The sequence below is a fragment of the Gasterosteus aculeatus genome, chromosome 4 (assembly GCF_964276395.1).
Source record: "Gasterosteus aculeatus chromosome 4, fGasAcu3.hap1.1, whole genome shotgun sequence".
NCBI lineage: Eukaryota > Metazoa > Chordata > Actinopteri > Perciformes > Gasterosteidae > Gasterosteus > Gasterosteus aculeatus.
In genome coordinates, this window is record NC_135691.1 from 4,772,992 (window position 1) to 4,787,732 (window position 14,741).

The following is a 14,741-nucleotide window of genomic DNA, read 5'->3' on the forward strand; positions in this document are numbered from 1 at the left end:
GCGCACAGCGGCCCCTCCACTCGGCCTCCATATGGGCGTCTGATGCAGGCGCTCGCCATTATACCCGCCGCGGCCAGATGTTCCCCGGCAAACCCCGGCGTCATCAATGCAAATTTATTCATTAAACAATTTAATTGTGTCAATGATTGACAGGCGGGCGGCGTGATGACGGAGGAATGTTATGAAGCTAATAATCTGTTAGTCTTATTAACTCCCCGTGTCAGCAGTATGGCTGTCAACATTTATGCGGATTAACCCTTCTAATGTCGTCAGCTGCTCGCCGTGGCAACAGACGGGCGCGCCGCCGTCGCCATGGTCACCGCGCTCCCCCTGAGTGGCACAGTGAGGCGGTCAGGTGATGTAAGAGTGTGATTCCCTTTCAGATGAGCTCAAGGAACACATTCTTTCATGTGTTTTTTTCAGTACAAAGACACACACACACAGACACACACGCACATGCATGTGGCCTAAATGTCTCACTTCTCTCATCTTTTGTCATCATTCCCACTTTACCAGGAATGTCTTGACAGGAAATTAAAAAAAGGTTAACTAGTTAAGAGGTTATAGTCAGTAACGCTTGAGTACTTTAGCACTAACGCTAGCATGCTAATATCCAACATGTCAAGAGTTGTTTAGAATAAAATTACAAATGTAATTCGGACATATTCAGAGAGTTATCATCATCATCATTATCATTTTGTCCTTTCATCATAAATTGCTTTTTCATCCACGTACATGAATTAAAAACACACGGACAGAATTAAACAACGTGTGATGCTAAAGTACATTCCGGCAGTTATTACTTCTTATTCATAGATTCCAGTTTTAATGGTGCAACGCGGTGGCTTTCTCTCCCCACGTTAGCGTCATTAGGCGCAACGAGCACGAGGAAGCAGGTCTGTGGGGAAATGTACGTTTACTCAAGTACACAACTTCATCCCGATACCCTGAACCTCACTCGAGTGGTTCCGTTTCATGCTCATTTATAGTTTATAGTTATTCGCCACTCCGCTTCAGAGGGATCTTCTTTTTACTTCATTAGATTTATTTTACTCAAATAGTTCTCCCATTATATATACACAATATAAATGATATGCTCAGGGTGTATATGTTAGTGCAGTACTGGTTTATAGTAAACACTCTAAAATGACAAACTGTGGGATTCAAATAAACAAATAAACTAAACAGTAGGGTATAATTTTAGCCATTCTGCAATAATTACTGAATTTTTTTACTTGTGAGACATGAGTTGAGGCTGTTCAGCAGCGGCGTCTTCATAATAATAATAATGGTACACTAGATAGTATCCATTTTGTGATAAAAACCTTTTTTATTCCAGACCTTTATTTCTTCTCAATGTTTTTTGTAATTTGTCCTGCTTACATTACTGGTTCTAAGCTAGGCTAAATATGTCATGGGAAACGTCGACATCAACAAACACATAGATGACAACCGACAACGGCTCTGAAGAGTGAAGCCGAAGCGTCATGTGATGAAGCTGTATTTTCTTAGGTGACCACCAGGGGGCGACTTATCTGGTCCTATAGAAGTCTATGAGAAAATGACTCTGCTTCTCTCTTGATTTATTCCCTCAGTAAACATTGTAAACATTAATTTTCTGGTCTCCATCTTTACTTTCAAGTCTTCTTCATTACAGTGTGATGTGTGACCATTTAGTAAACTATGGTGCATTTAGAGTCAGAAGCAGGCGATGCTTTTGGGCGGGGCTTAACGCTGATTGACAGGTCTCTACCAGAGACTTGAAGTTTATATGTTATTTGTGTTTTTGTTAACCTTTCACAGCAAGGTTGCTGTCCTCTGGTTGCAAAACCAAGATGCCGGCGACAAGAGAAACTGGAAACCAGCCAGTAACGCTCTGCGTTTCTTCCTCTCTGTCCGTGGATGTAAAATGTAAATCAGGAACAGACTTTCAGTGGAAGCTGAATCCTTTTGTTTAAATCCCGCAACAGTTGGGCATGCAGGCTGGCGCTTTTGCTCGCCGGACTCTGAGCGGTTTTGGTTGCGAGCCTCTCCACCCGAGGCCGCCTCGCTCTGAATCCAACATGGAGTCGGGGCGGCGCTCCTCGGGCCCCCACGGTCGGAGGCGAGGAGAGAGGAGAGGGGAGGCCACCGGGTGGAGGGGAAACGCTCTGCGTGAGATTTACGCTGGATCACATTTGTTGTTTTCTTTCACCGACATGTTTTCTGTGTTTCATTATTGAAGAGGAGACGACCGCTCGAGCATCCAAACTCCCCGAGCGTCTCCTCCTCCGGCCGTGCCGCCTCCCGAGGTCCGCGAGGAGCTCACCTCCTCCTCACTAATGTTTATTTCATCACACACAATTTTTTTTCTGCACTGTGCATTTGAGGTTTTATTTGATTTTTGTATTATGCGGTTTTGTTTTACCTGCAACCAAAAGTAGACCAACCTACACACGGCCCGGCCACACACGGATTTATTAACTATTGTAATCTAAGTATTCTACAAATTAATGAATCACTGAGAACTTGTGAGAACGGTTTCCCAATTGCATCATAAAAGAATATTAATTTTTACTGTATCTTTAATTTGTTTCTTTGTAATATTATATCAGAAAAGTCTGGTTATGTTTTTTGCAGTCAATAATGAACATAATTCTTATTTTAATGAAAATGAGTCCCAACGGCACTAATTTAAATATGAACTGGTTCTGTGATGATGTCATGCAGGTTTCCTTTTTCTAAATGTCTTTAAGGAAAATTGAAGATTTTGTTGGACTTTAGATGACACTTACTGTACTCTTAATTTATTTTTTCATTTTGTATTAAATAATAAGGAATTCATTAAAAGTGAATGACCCATACCTCACATGTTGTCTCGACCAGATGAAAGGTAAATACATTTTTTTAAACAAATATAAACTCAAAAGTAATAAAATAAAAAAAAACTACCAAAATCCTAATAGATGTAGATAGATCCTAATGGAACAAACGTAATGTGATTTTGATTCTGAATTAAGTGAAAATCAGACACCTTCAGATAAAAGTGAAGTTGAATGTCCGTAGGAGGAGAAAAGCTTCAGACACCTGAATCCTAAAGATCTCAGACGGCTCCGAATCTCAGGGAGAAAAAAATCCCACACAAAAAAAGCTTCACAGCAGACGTTAGAATAAATATTGTTGGAGCAGAAACAGCATGTTGGCTTTCAGGCCCCATTAGAGCCGAGAGGGAGAAGCCGAGAGCAGCGTCCAATCAGACAGCAGCGCTGCAGGACGAGTGGGAACCGAAAGCACATCCCACCCCCCTTCCCCCCAAACCCCGTCCCCAGAGACACAGCTCTTATCCTCCACCGGTAAACCTCCTCCTCCTCCTCTTCTTCTTCTGTGATACGCGTTGTAACTCAGACACCTGTGCCTAACATGTGGAACTTAATGTCTTCTCATCTGCCATTTGTTTTCCTGCTAAACAAGGTGCCGGGTCCGGGGTGGGTTCGTCTGCCGGGAGCCCGATGCCAGCTGGAGGTTTACAGACGGGACGGGATGTGCCATCCCACCCCCCCGTCCCCCCTCTCCTCCTCACCCCAAGGTAACACACGTGCACACTAACACACACTGTCAATGCTCATCTGTAAATGCTGTCGTATGAAGGAAAAGATTTGTGTCTCCTCCACTTGGGTGAAGCAGAGACTCATATAATGTTTAAGAAGGGGACGTTGTCATGGTGATGTCCTCTGTGGCTTTGTGGACAGATGTATTCAAGCCTTTGGTTTTGCCGTTGCCGTCTTGAAATATTGCCTTTGCCATTTTCTTTTCCCGTAACCAGTGGAGAGGAAGTGACCGTGTGAGGACCGAGGACGTAAAGACGCTGAAATCTGTCATCAGCGAGTAGCCCCGCCCTAAAGCATCCGCTGCTTTATGGTCGGTTTGATTGACAATAAACTCATGTTTACAATGTTTACTGAGCGGATAAGTAAAGAAAGATGTCGACTTCCATAGGTCGCCCCCTGCTGGTCACTAGAGAGAATGCAGCTTCATCACAGGACACTTCGGCTTCACTCTTCAGTGCCAGTGGTTGTCGTCTAATTGTTTGTTGATATGGACCGTTTCAATGATATATTTAGCTTAGCTTAGCACAAGCACTGTGAGCAGATCGAAACAAATAACTCTTCTCTAGGACCGGAGGAGTCGCCTCCTGGTGCTCACTAGAGAGAATGCACCTCATGCAAAACGTGACGTTTTGGATACAGGGCCAGGTGTTGCCACCTGGTTTAAACTCAGTTATATCAGTCAAAAGTGAAGGAAGTATTCCGACCCAATACTTCAAAAAAAGTACTCCAACCGACGTATTTTAAAAGCACTCAAAGCAGCGTTGAGGCTGTAGTTTCCAGCTGATTGCAGATGCTTTTTAAAGAGTTTATTGTGATGCAGGAGGACACTTCATCCTTTGGTTCATCACAAACATTCATAATCAAAATTTAGAAGATATTCATCTGCTCATCAGATCTGCCTCGGCTGTCGGGTCAAAGAGAACAATCCATTTAAAACACGGCCCTCTTGTTTGAACTTAATGAAGTCTTTGTGAGTGCAGATCATGAACCTCTCGTCACACATTATTAAACACTCTGAAAAAAACATCACTGCATTTAATTTCCATGAGCAGACGAGTTAATTCGCTTTTGTCTCATTTTTTCGCCTTTTTCCCTCCGTTTTTTGATTCCAGTCGAGCCGAGGTCAAAGGTTAATGAGGACGCTCGCCGCGTCTCTCCGCCTGTTCCATATTACATGAAGTGATCGGCAGGATTGAGCTCAGCGCGCCCCCCCGGCCGACGCGTCAACGACGGAACCGCAGGAAGAAAGTTTTTAGTGTTACAGGATCTCAAACTTAAGAAAAAACAATGAACAAACACAGACATTTTATATCCGTGATGATATGAAACAGTTGACTGAAAGTACTTATTTTTGCCATTTTAACACAAAAGAAAACGAAAAGAACAAGTTGATTTAATTTCCCATAACAACATGATACTGAGCCGAACCCATGACTGTTCGTATTAAGTGGACGTTGTCATGGCGACGTCACTCATTGGTTTGAGCACCGAAGTTATGAAGTCTCAAGTTTGTCGCTACAAACCAATACGGCCGCCGCGTTGTGGTTTCTTTTGCAAACAGTAAACAGGAAGATCTCTACTGGAGTGTGTACGTCTCCGGTAGAGATCTGGTCCAGTTATTAAATGATTGCAATATTCTTATGACGTCGTTTTTGTTTTTTGGGGGTAAAGACCCGTCCTTTACCCTCCTTTTGGTCCATCATCGTTCATCGTTCCGGGCCCGTCTCCCCTGACAACCCCTAAGCCGACCCGGGCAGACCCCGGATCCGCTGTGTAAATAAAGTTGCGTGAGTTTGAATGAGCCGAGGAGATAACTGTCTGAATAAAAATGATAAACTCCTCGTCTCCACCGGCTCGCGTCCCCAACCGGTGATTCCAGCCGCAGGTTCAAATCCCACGGCACATGCACACATAGTAATGACCCCTGGCTCCTCCCAGAATGCACTGCTGCTGTGTTTTTTATGTTTATTTATTGGGGGGGGTGGTGGACTGACATGTTTATCGCGGCCCCTCGGATCAGGAGCCGCCGGGGGGCCACAGGTGCAGAGTTTTACATGAAGAGAGATTTACTGTAGGGTCGCCATGGAGTGGGGGGACAAAGAGGGGACGGGGGGGGGGGGGGGGGGGGGGGTACCGGACTGTAACTGAGCTTCTGCCCGGTTTAATATTTCTCTTTTGAGTTGCAGCAGTGCGAGTTGAAGTTGTGTGGGTGTTTGAGTGTTGTTGTTTTTTGTGTTGTGTCACAATGTTTGCTTATTAAAATGAAAAAGAAAACACTGACACTGTATTTTAACTGGTTCAGTTCCTTATGAATTCTGATTATTAAAACTAAACAAATAAGACATATAAATGACGATGCATTATTAAAAGTACACCACTCAGCAGCAAGTGATTAAAATCAGCATTCAACAAATTTAGGAATGAATGCATCAATAATTATAATCCAGTGATATAATCACTATTATTCTGCATGAAAAGTGCTTTTTATTTTAGTTCTGTGAAGCTGCTACTTTGACACATGATTAAAAACATGTTCTATAATCAAAACAAAAGCAATGAAAACTCTCCAAAAGGTCTGTTTAGTGGCGGCTCTGGTGCTTTTGCTTATGAATAATTAAACTGTATTTATTCATAACGCAGCTTTAAAGAATTCAAATGATCGTCATATATTTTACAAGAATCGATGCAGTGTTTCACATGTTTACGTTTTTTTTGTTCTTTTTATTCTGTTTACTTGGTTTTAAGGTCAAGAACCAACTCGTGAACCACATTTAATTAAACTGAGTTTATCAACATGCTGTTTATTACTTTTTGTCACTTATCACTGTTAATAACATTTTGAACAGATCTCAAGGCAGAATCCTGCACTTTTTATTGTAAATACATTGTTCATATATTTCTGTGAGCTCTTTTTAAGTTGCTTGTTTTTCCCTCCACGTTAAATCCCGTCCGAGTTCATTTTCCAGCTGCAGTTTCCATCCGGGGGGAAATATCGGCGTCCTCACCTGCTGATGTCTTCATGCGGGTGATGTTACAGTCTCACAGCGACAGGAGCAGCAGAAGAAGAAATATGTTTACTGCACTTTAGCGGAGGTAGAAGAAGTTGATCGATTCTCGGGTGAGAAGTTATCTCAGGAAAGAACCAACGAGATTACCTTCAGAACACCTGCAAGGTGTGGAAGTAAACTGGAAAACCGTAGGTGAGAGGTTTCATGTTTTTCTCTGCTTTGGTGTCACATTTGTTGTCAAAGCTTTAGTTTGTGTGCCACAGGCAGTAAAACGAAACTGAGACATTCTTACATGAATATTTCACTTCTAAATACTCCAATATTTAGACATTCTTCTTTATAACAATATGACCTCCACGTGCTGAGGTCAGCTGTTGATTCATTTCTATTGAAGTTACAACCCACCATTTTAGCTTTGCATGGATCATTGTTTGATTTAAGGAACATAATTTACTTTAAATTGTCAAACATCTCATTATGATCCACCTCCATGTGGTCCATATTTTGTGCTGTGTTTCTCTGTCACCTGCAGCTGATCTGGGATCAGTCCATCAACCGGTTTCCTTCTGCTTCGGTTTCACAGCCGAATACAGAGAACAAAAAGTCAAAATAAGTTCATTGAACTCATAATCACCATAAATGTGATCTCCTCTGAAGCAGGAGGTGAGCCAAGTGATTAGATCAATGTAGAGACACACAGGGTGTCATCATATTCATCATCCTCCTTTCTCTTCTTTCTCTTCTCCTCTCCACTAGTGCATCCTCTTCTTCCTCCTGTTCATCCTCCTCCTCTTCTTTCTCATTCACCTCCTCCTCATGCTCATTTCTCTTCTCCTATCCCACAAGGGCATCCTATTCTTTCTCCTCCTCTTCTTATGTATCTTCACCATCCCGCTTTCTCCGTCTTCTCCTCATTATGTTTGTGTTCACCTCTTCTCTCCATGTTCTTGTTTCTACCTTCCTCCCCCTTTCCTGATATCCTTTCCTCTTCTTACCTTCTCTGTCCTTGTCTCCTCCTCTTCAGTTTCTCTTTTTCACTAATCCCTCCCTACCTAACATCCTCCTCCCCTCTCCCTCCTTCTCTTCTATCTTTACATTCTCTACACCTCCAACTCTTAACATTTCTCTTTCCTAATCCTTCTCTCCCTCCTATTTCCTTCTCTCTCTCTCTCCCCCTCCTTCATTTCATTTTCTGACACCTCTTTTTATTTGCCTCTCCGGATTTGCCCTCAATATTTCCTCCCTTCCTTCCTCCCCCTCTCTTCTACCCCCCCCCCCCCCCCCCCCCCCACAACTCCCTCTCCATCCTCTTACATTCATATCATTTTTTCACATTTCTCTGTATTTCCTCCCTCCCTCACTCCCTCGCTCTTCACAAACACGCCTGTAACCATGCCCTTTCCCTCTTCAAACTAATTACCTCGGCTACCTTGTACCCGCCGCCCCGCGGGACGCCAACAACTGTCAGACCAGTATTATTTTTGAAATTTAAACAATCATCTTACGTGCGCTGCTGCTAAGATCCTGGCCTTTTCGGCAGCTTCGACCTTCAGTAATTAATACCCCCGGGCCCATTATTGGCAAAGCCTTTATCCTCTGGGCCAAGAAGCCTCTAACCCGCTAATTACGGCCAAGCAGCTAATCTTCCAGCCGGCTGATTGACAGCTACACCTATTCTACTAATTGCCTGTTGCAGACAACACCTGGTGAACCGCGGCGCCGGGGGAGAGCGCCGGGCTCTCCGGCAACGCCTGTGTGTCCTGGGGGAGGCCGAACAAGTGAGTGTGTGTGTGTGAGAGAGAGAGAGAAAGAGAGAGAGAAAGAGAGAGAGAGAGAGAGGGGGGGGTGTATTGTCTTCATGTGGACGAGGAAGTGAGTGTGTGTCTGTATGTGTGTGTGATAGAGACGGAGACAGTTTAGTTTGTGTTTGTGCGAAGGCAACGTGTTGCTCAGTGGACACGAGAAAATAAAAAACACCACAAGCTCACGTGAAAATATTTAGTGAGTCGTTCCACGAGCGTCTCTGTGGACACACGAGAGTCTGTTCTGTCTCTGTGGACAGATGAGAGTCTGTTCTGTCTCCATGGACACATTGGAGTCTGCTCTGTCTCTGTGGACACAATGGAGTCTGCTCTGTCTCTGTGGACAGATAAGAGTCTGTTCTGTCTCTGTGGACAGATGAGAGTCTGTTCTGTCTCCGTGGACACAATGGAGTCTGCTCTGTCTCTGTGGACACAATGGAGTCTGCTCTGTCTCTGTGGACACAATGGAGTCTGCTCTGTCTCTGTGGACACATGAGAGTCTGTTCTGTCTCCGTGGACACAATGGAGTCTGCTCTGTCTCTGTGGACAGATGAGAGTCTGTTCTGTCTCCATGGACACATTGGAGTCTGCTCTGTCTCTGTGGACACAATGGAGTCTGCTCTGTCTCTGTGGACAGATGAGAGTCTGTTCTGTCTCCATGGACACATTGGAGTCTGCTCTGTCTCTGTGGACACAATGGAGTCTGCTCTGTCTCTGTGGACAGATGAGAGTCTGTTCTGTCTCCATGGACATATTGGAGTCTGCTCTGTCTCCATGGACACATTGGAGTCTGCTCTGTCTCTGGGGACAGATGAGAGTCTGTTCTGTCTCCGTGGACACATGAGAGTCTGTTGTGTCTCTGTAGACACGTGAGAGTCAGTTCTGTCTCTGTGGACACAAAAGAGTGTTTTCTATATCTGTGGACACATGAGAGTCTGTTCTGATACATCTAGGAGTCGACAAGGACACCCAACACTCAAGTGTCTTGTGGACGACTGGGTGTCAGTCTGATAGTTGTGAACATCTGGGAATCTGCTGACGTCTATATGGAGACACCTGCTTATCAATTGGACAACTGTAAGTACATGAATGTCTACAAGTGGACACCTGGAAGTATATCATGTCCCTATGTGGACACCTGGAAGTATATCATGTCCCTATGTGGACACCTGCTTGTCCATTGGACGCCTCGAAGAATATTACTATTTCAAATTGTGACACCTGAACCTACATTACCATCTCTAAGTGGACACCAGGAAGTACCTACTGTCTCTTAGTAGACCCCCGGTGGTCCATTCCGTCTCCTATAGCACGTCCACATCGCGGACGGTTTGACCTCGAACAAAAAGGTTCACGAGTTCCAACATTTGCGCTCGTGTTTCTCGGTTGACTTGTGACCGAACATTTGATTTTTGTTTACAAGTCTTTGTGCCGACGCCACAGTAAAAGGTCACTGAGTTTTACGGCGCGGGGTCTTTTTATTATTTTTTTTTCAATCGGCGTGCTGGCGAGCTGGGGTTTGGCGAATAAGTCGGAGTGATACCCGAGCGCCTGACATCGGCGGAGGAGGAGGAGGAGGTGGAGTCACGTCCGGCGGGGTTTCGGGACTCGCTGTCAGCCGGCCTCCAGTTTGACGGGCTGGCGAGGGGAAAAGGCCAGAGCTCCGCGAGGAGGGCGCCGCCCGGGTTCCGAGGGGACGTCCCAGCGCCACCGCGTTTTTGTGCAGATGTAGCCCCCCCGGTGGCTCCTGACCTCAAAAAGCTGGCAGGGCCCGGCGAGCGTGGGCCCGATCGATTGATCTAAATAACATTATGACGGGATTAACATAAAGGGCCCGTGGAGGGGCCCCGGCGCCCCCCCTCCCTCCACCCTGACAGGCCGGACCACCACAGCAGGCGGCGTCACGGAACCACGGATCAGAGAGCCACAGAAATCCATCTGGAGAGACTCTCCGCCGCAGCCAAATGCGCTTATGCAGATTATCGCGCATCCAGTCAGAGGAAACAACAGAAATTACCATCAGCTTCATAAAATAGTGCAGATTTATTTCCTGTGCATTTTGAATAATTTCCACCGAAAAACTCTAAAAGACGTTCCTTTGATATAACTTCTAATTTGTTGAAGAGAAAGCCCACGAACCGTCAAGAGGAAAAAAAGTTTCCATTAATGAACGACTTAAAGGTCTTTTCAGGAGACTATTATGTTTGTTCTAGCAAAAGGGAGAATAAGTAGATTACTTAAAATAAAGAGGTCAGTTCCCGAGATGAGCTGAAAAAAATGTTCATGTTATATAAAATTAGGTCAGAAATCTTTCAAACAACTCATATTAAATCTACTGAATGGCCTTTGGATAAAAATATAAATGTATGAGACGCTGGTTGCTAGTTACAAATGCTAACACTTTAGCTATGACGGTACAAGCTAACACGTTAACCATAAGTGAACATACATATAGAACATTGTCAAATTTAGAGGATGTGTTGAGAGCCTCTGTGTACATAATAGTATATATAAATAAACGTGTGTTAAAGTTCTTAACCGGTGGCTATGCAGAGTGCAGCGGCAGCGACGTGGCGTGGCGGGGCGGCGTGGAGGCGGCGGCTCATCCATCATCGAGGCCTCACACAGATGATTAATCTGCTGTTGGAGCCTCACAGCTGTGAGCGGAGACCCAGGGGGCGCTGTGGAGACGCCACCGCTGCTATGGGAGGCGCGTGTGTGTTGGGGGGGGTTTTAACATACTAAATATACCTGTATGTAGGATGAATATGTCATAAATGTGTGTGTGTGTGTGTGTGTGTGTGTAAACCTGTCCACATGTGTATTGCGGTCATGCCTGAGTGCTTGCGTGCGCTTTTAGCTTGTTAGCGGCGGCGCTCTGTGGGTGCTAATGTCTGTCTGCTGGAGGGATTATCGTCTTTTCACTCTAATCCAAAGTGGTGCAACAAAAAAAATCGTCAAAACATTAAAAAAAATAACAAATCCATGGTTTGTTTATTATGTCATTTCCTGTTTGTTTGGTTGCGTTTGTGTTAACAGATGTTTGCTTGTGTGTGTTTGGGTTTAACATCCACAAGGGACTGGCTGGACATCCCTCCACCTTTGGTAATCCGGGGGAACGTAACGAGTCTTCCTTTCTCTCCCAGTCTTCATCATCAAGCACCAAGCAAGTTTTTATTATTGTTTACACTGCTTTCATGTGGCTTATTCACCAGCGTTAATTTACATACTCTACTTCGGCAGAATGATTAAACCTGTGATGACGTTTAATCAGTGTATTGTTTTTATATAGCGGAGAATGTGATAACAGCGTGTGGAAATAAAGCGGATGATTTCAGTGCGCGAGGCTCTCTGCGTGCATGTTTGTGTCCTCACAGTCCAAAGCCTTTGCTTCCCTTCCAGGAGTTTGCATCGTTACAATCTTCCTCCTCGGCGGCGGCGAGCACTCCACCGGGGCTTCTGGGTAGCCATCTGCGAGGGGGGGGGTCAACGAGGCAAACGGAGCGGTGGTGGAGCAGTTCAGTTCGGTCGGCTCTGACCCGGATCAAAGAGAGGGAAGCTGTTCCCTGATGGTTCACCTGCTTTAACCGGTGAATTAACCCACATGAGTCATTTTTTTAACCCGCTAGCAGCTCGGTCGGATGGTAATTCGCTTTGGAGAGAAAAATCTCGATAATACTGGAGCCATTGTGATGAGATGTTGATCATTCATGTTCCAGATGAACTGAAATGACTTTGTTATCGTCATCAGGGGAACATTTAAGAACTAATTATGTACATTGGCTTCAGCTGGAACTAGCTAACGTTAGCATGCTAAGCGACGTATACACTCATATAACATGTGAGGGATGATTGATGGAGACATTCTCATGTTGAGGTTGTCGACTCGACTCGTATCATCGGGTCCCTTGAAGGGTTAAAATGCTTCTGTGTGTGTTAAGTGATGGAGGCAGATCTGCTTATTCGTTCCTGACGGGGAAATCAAAGGCAAGAAAGATTCCTATAAATTAAAATCTGAGAGAGGCGATTTGCTTATTGATTACTTTGAATCTCGTAGACGTGCAGCGATACGTGCCGTACCGGAAGGGGTTTGTCTTGAGTATTTTACAGAGGACACTGGATAGTGGGTCAGTATGAATAATTTTATTTAAAATATGGACCCCTGGAAAGTTTGTTGTTACCGAGGCAACAATTTTTAGATGTTATACAATAATATACATATTATACAATGAAATTCACTCAGATTTGTTACGGATCAGCAGAGTTCATCTTTCTCTACATGTGAATCTCTTCTTCTTCTTCTTTCTCCTTCCCATTATGGAATTCAGGTGTTGGTGTGATCTGAACCAAAGAGAAGAAAAGGAGCCGCTTTATTATTCAGAAGCTAAATTAATGCGCTGTGAGAGCGGAGCTGCAGCGCTGCGAGCTGAGGGTCAAATACATGCAAATATTAGCATGTTGGGATGCTCTTTAAACACTCCACCGTGCACGTGTCTGTGTGTGTTACGTAACGGGTGTGTTTGGATTTAATTAGCTCCCTACTTACAGTCTGATATTGGCTAATGAAGCAGCAGAGTGTCCGTCGGTGATGAATGGGAGGCGTCATCTTAAAACATGATAAATCGGACTCGGCCCCTCCGGACATCAAAAAACACGAAGCCGCCGGAGTGTGGGATCATGGGTAAATGAGACCTGCATGTTCCCCTCAGCGGGAAGGCGGGGTGAGGGAGGGAGGGAGGGATGCATTGTGAGTGTGTGGAAATCACAGGGGCCGAAAGGCACAGTGAGCTGAAAATGCCAGGCCCCCGAAGAGGAGCCCCGTCAAACAGAGGGCTGAATAAAACAAAGAGAGCAGGAAGAGGAACAGGAAGAGCAGCCTCACTCTCATGTGGAGACACGAGGATGAAGAAAAACACACACCAGGAAGAAGAAGTACAAAACATATAGCAGGAAGAAAAACTATATAACGTACAACTGGAAGCAGGAAACAACACAAGGAGCATCAAGAAGCCGCCACAACCTCTGCACACATGCTCTGTCGTTACCTTCCTCGATGACCAGCGCTGATTGGAGTCAGACAGGGTCGCTTCAGAACGTTTTTTCGGTCAACCGACGTGATTGTTTTTTTCCAAAGGCAGGCGATCCGCTGACTTATTGGGAACCCCTTGTTCTACTTGTGTCTTCTGTGAGACTCGCAGCCTTATGACACAGAGCCAGACATTTAATGCACCTACCAAGACAGTGATTATCACCTCTGTAATCCTACAGTTCATTAGTCCCCCCCCCCGCCTTCCACCCTCGTCATAATTAAGTTGGAGAAGCGCTGGACTCCGGGGAGCCTCCTCCTCCTCCTCCTCACTAATGCACACATTAACACTGAGCCTCTGTTGGACTTAAGGAAGGTGTGTGGAGGATCTGGTCTCATTATGGAGGGGCGGGGGGGTCTTGTTGGCGTTGGGTTTACGCCGTATTGATCAGCGGTCAAGGTCAACGATCACATGGGATGTTTTTCCCTGATTTCGCTTTGTGCTCCAACGTTTTAGTTTTTTTCAAAATGTTTACAGGGAATCTTTTTTCTCGAGGTTACCATAGACCACAGTATAATAATACATATATTTTACATATATAAATGTAAAATTATACTGCTGCTGGTATGGATACCGACTCCAGCAATTCCATATCTGAAAAACATTTAGTTTAATTAATAACCTTTGCTCTTATGCATTAAAAGGAAAGCAGCAGCATGAGATGTAAAGAAAGTTTTAACACTGTTCAGTAAAAGCGTTGACAATGACATCAGTGATGTTATCTTGTCTATAATCTAGATTCTGTGAATTGTAAATAACCTTTCAATGTCAGAGCTAGTAGCTAACAACTAACCAACGGGTGTTGGTGGATGGTGCAAGTTGGGTTGTGATGCATTCAGGCTCTGCTCAGTGAAGATGAGAACTTTGTCATGGTGTGTTCAAGCGTCATCTGTAAAATGAATACATAACACAAATACCTTTAAAATTACTAAGGAAGATTTGTTTCAATCCATAACCTTTCATTGTTTTACCATTTAAGTTGTGAATTCTTACGAAGAATAACTGAAAATAAAAAATAAAAGCATAACTTTTTTTTTTGATGGCTACTGAACATTTGGTCAATATTTGTTGTTATTGTGAGTCCTTCTCACAAGAACTAGATCCAACCATTTTGTTTGTTCAACTTTCAGCGTAGCATAAAATTAATTGATTTTGACAGGGTAATTTATTCCATCTCCATCTCCATGTGTGATGCCTAAGCAGAAGACAGAAGTTATTTTTGTTAGGACTGCATGAGCGTAACAAGTTAAAATCAAG

General features: G+C 44.4%; 1 long non-coding RNA gene across 2 annotated transcripts; it reads left to right on the forward strand.

Annotated features, from left to right (window-relative positions):
* The first annotated feature begins 5,752 nt into the window (after positions 1-5,752).
* Positions 5,753-14,519, forward strand: LOC120818459 (uncharacterized). 2 transcript variants are annotated; one of them, XR_005712143.2, is made up of 5 exons: positions 5,753-6,787; positions 8,292-8,373; positions 9,351-9,474; positions 11,475-11,987; positions 12,726-14,519. It is a non-coding gene; the product is annotated as an uncharacterized LOC120818459 (long non-coding RNA). The 2 variants fall into 2 exon arrangements; XR_013467301.1 differs by having other exon boundaries at positions 5,753-8,373.
* Positions 14,520-14,741: the final 222 nt, after the last annotated feature.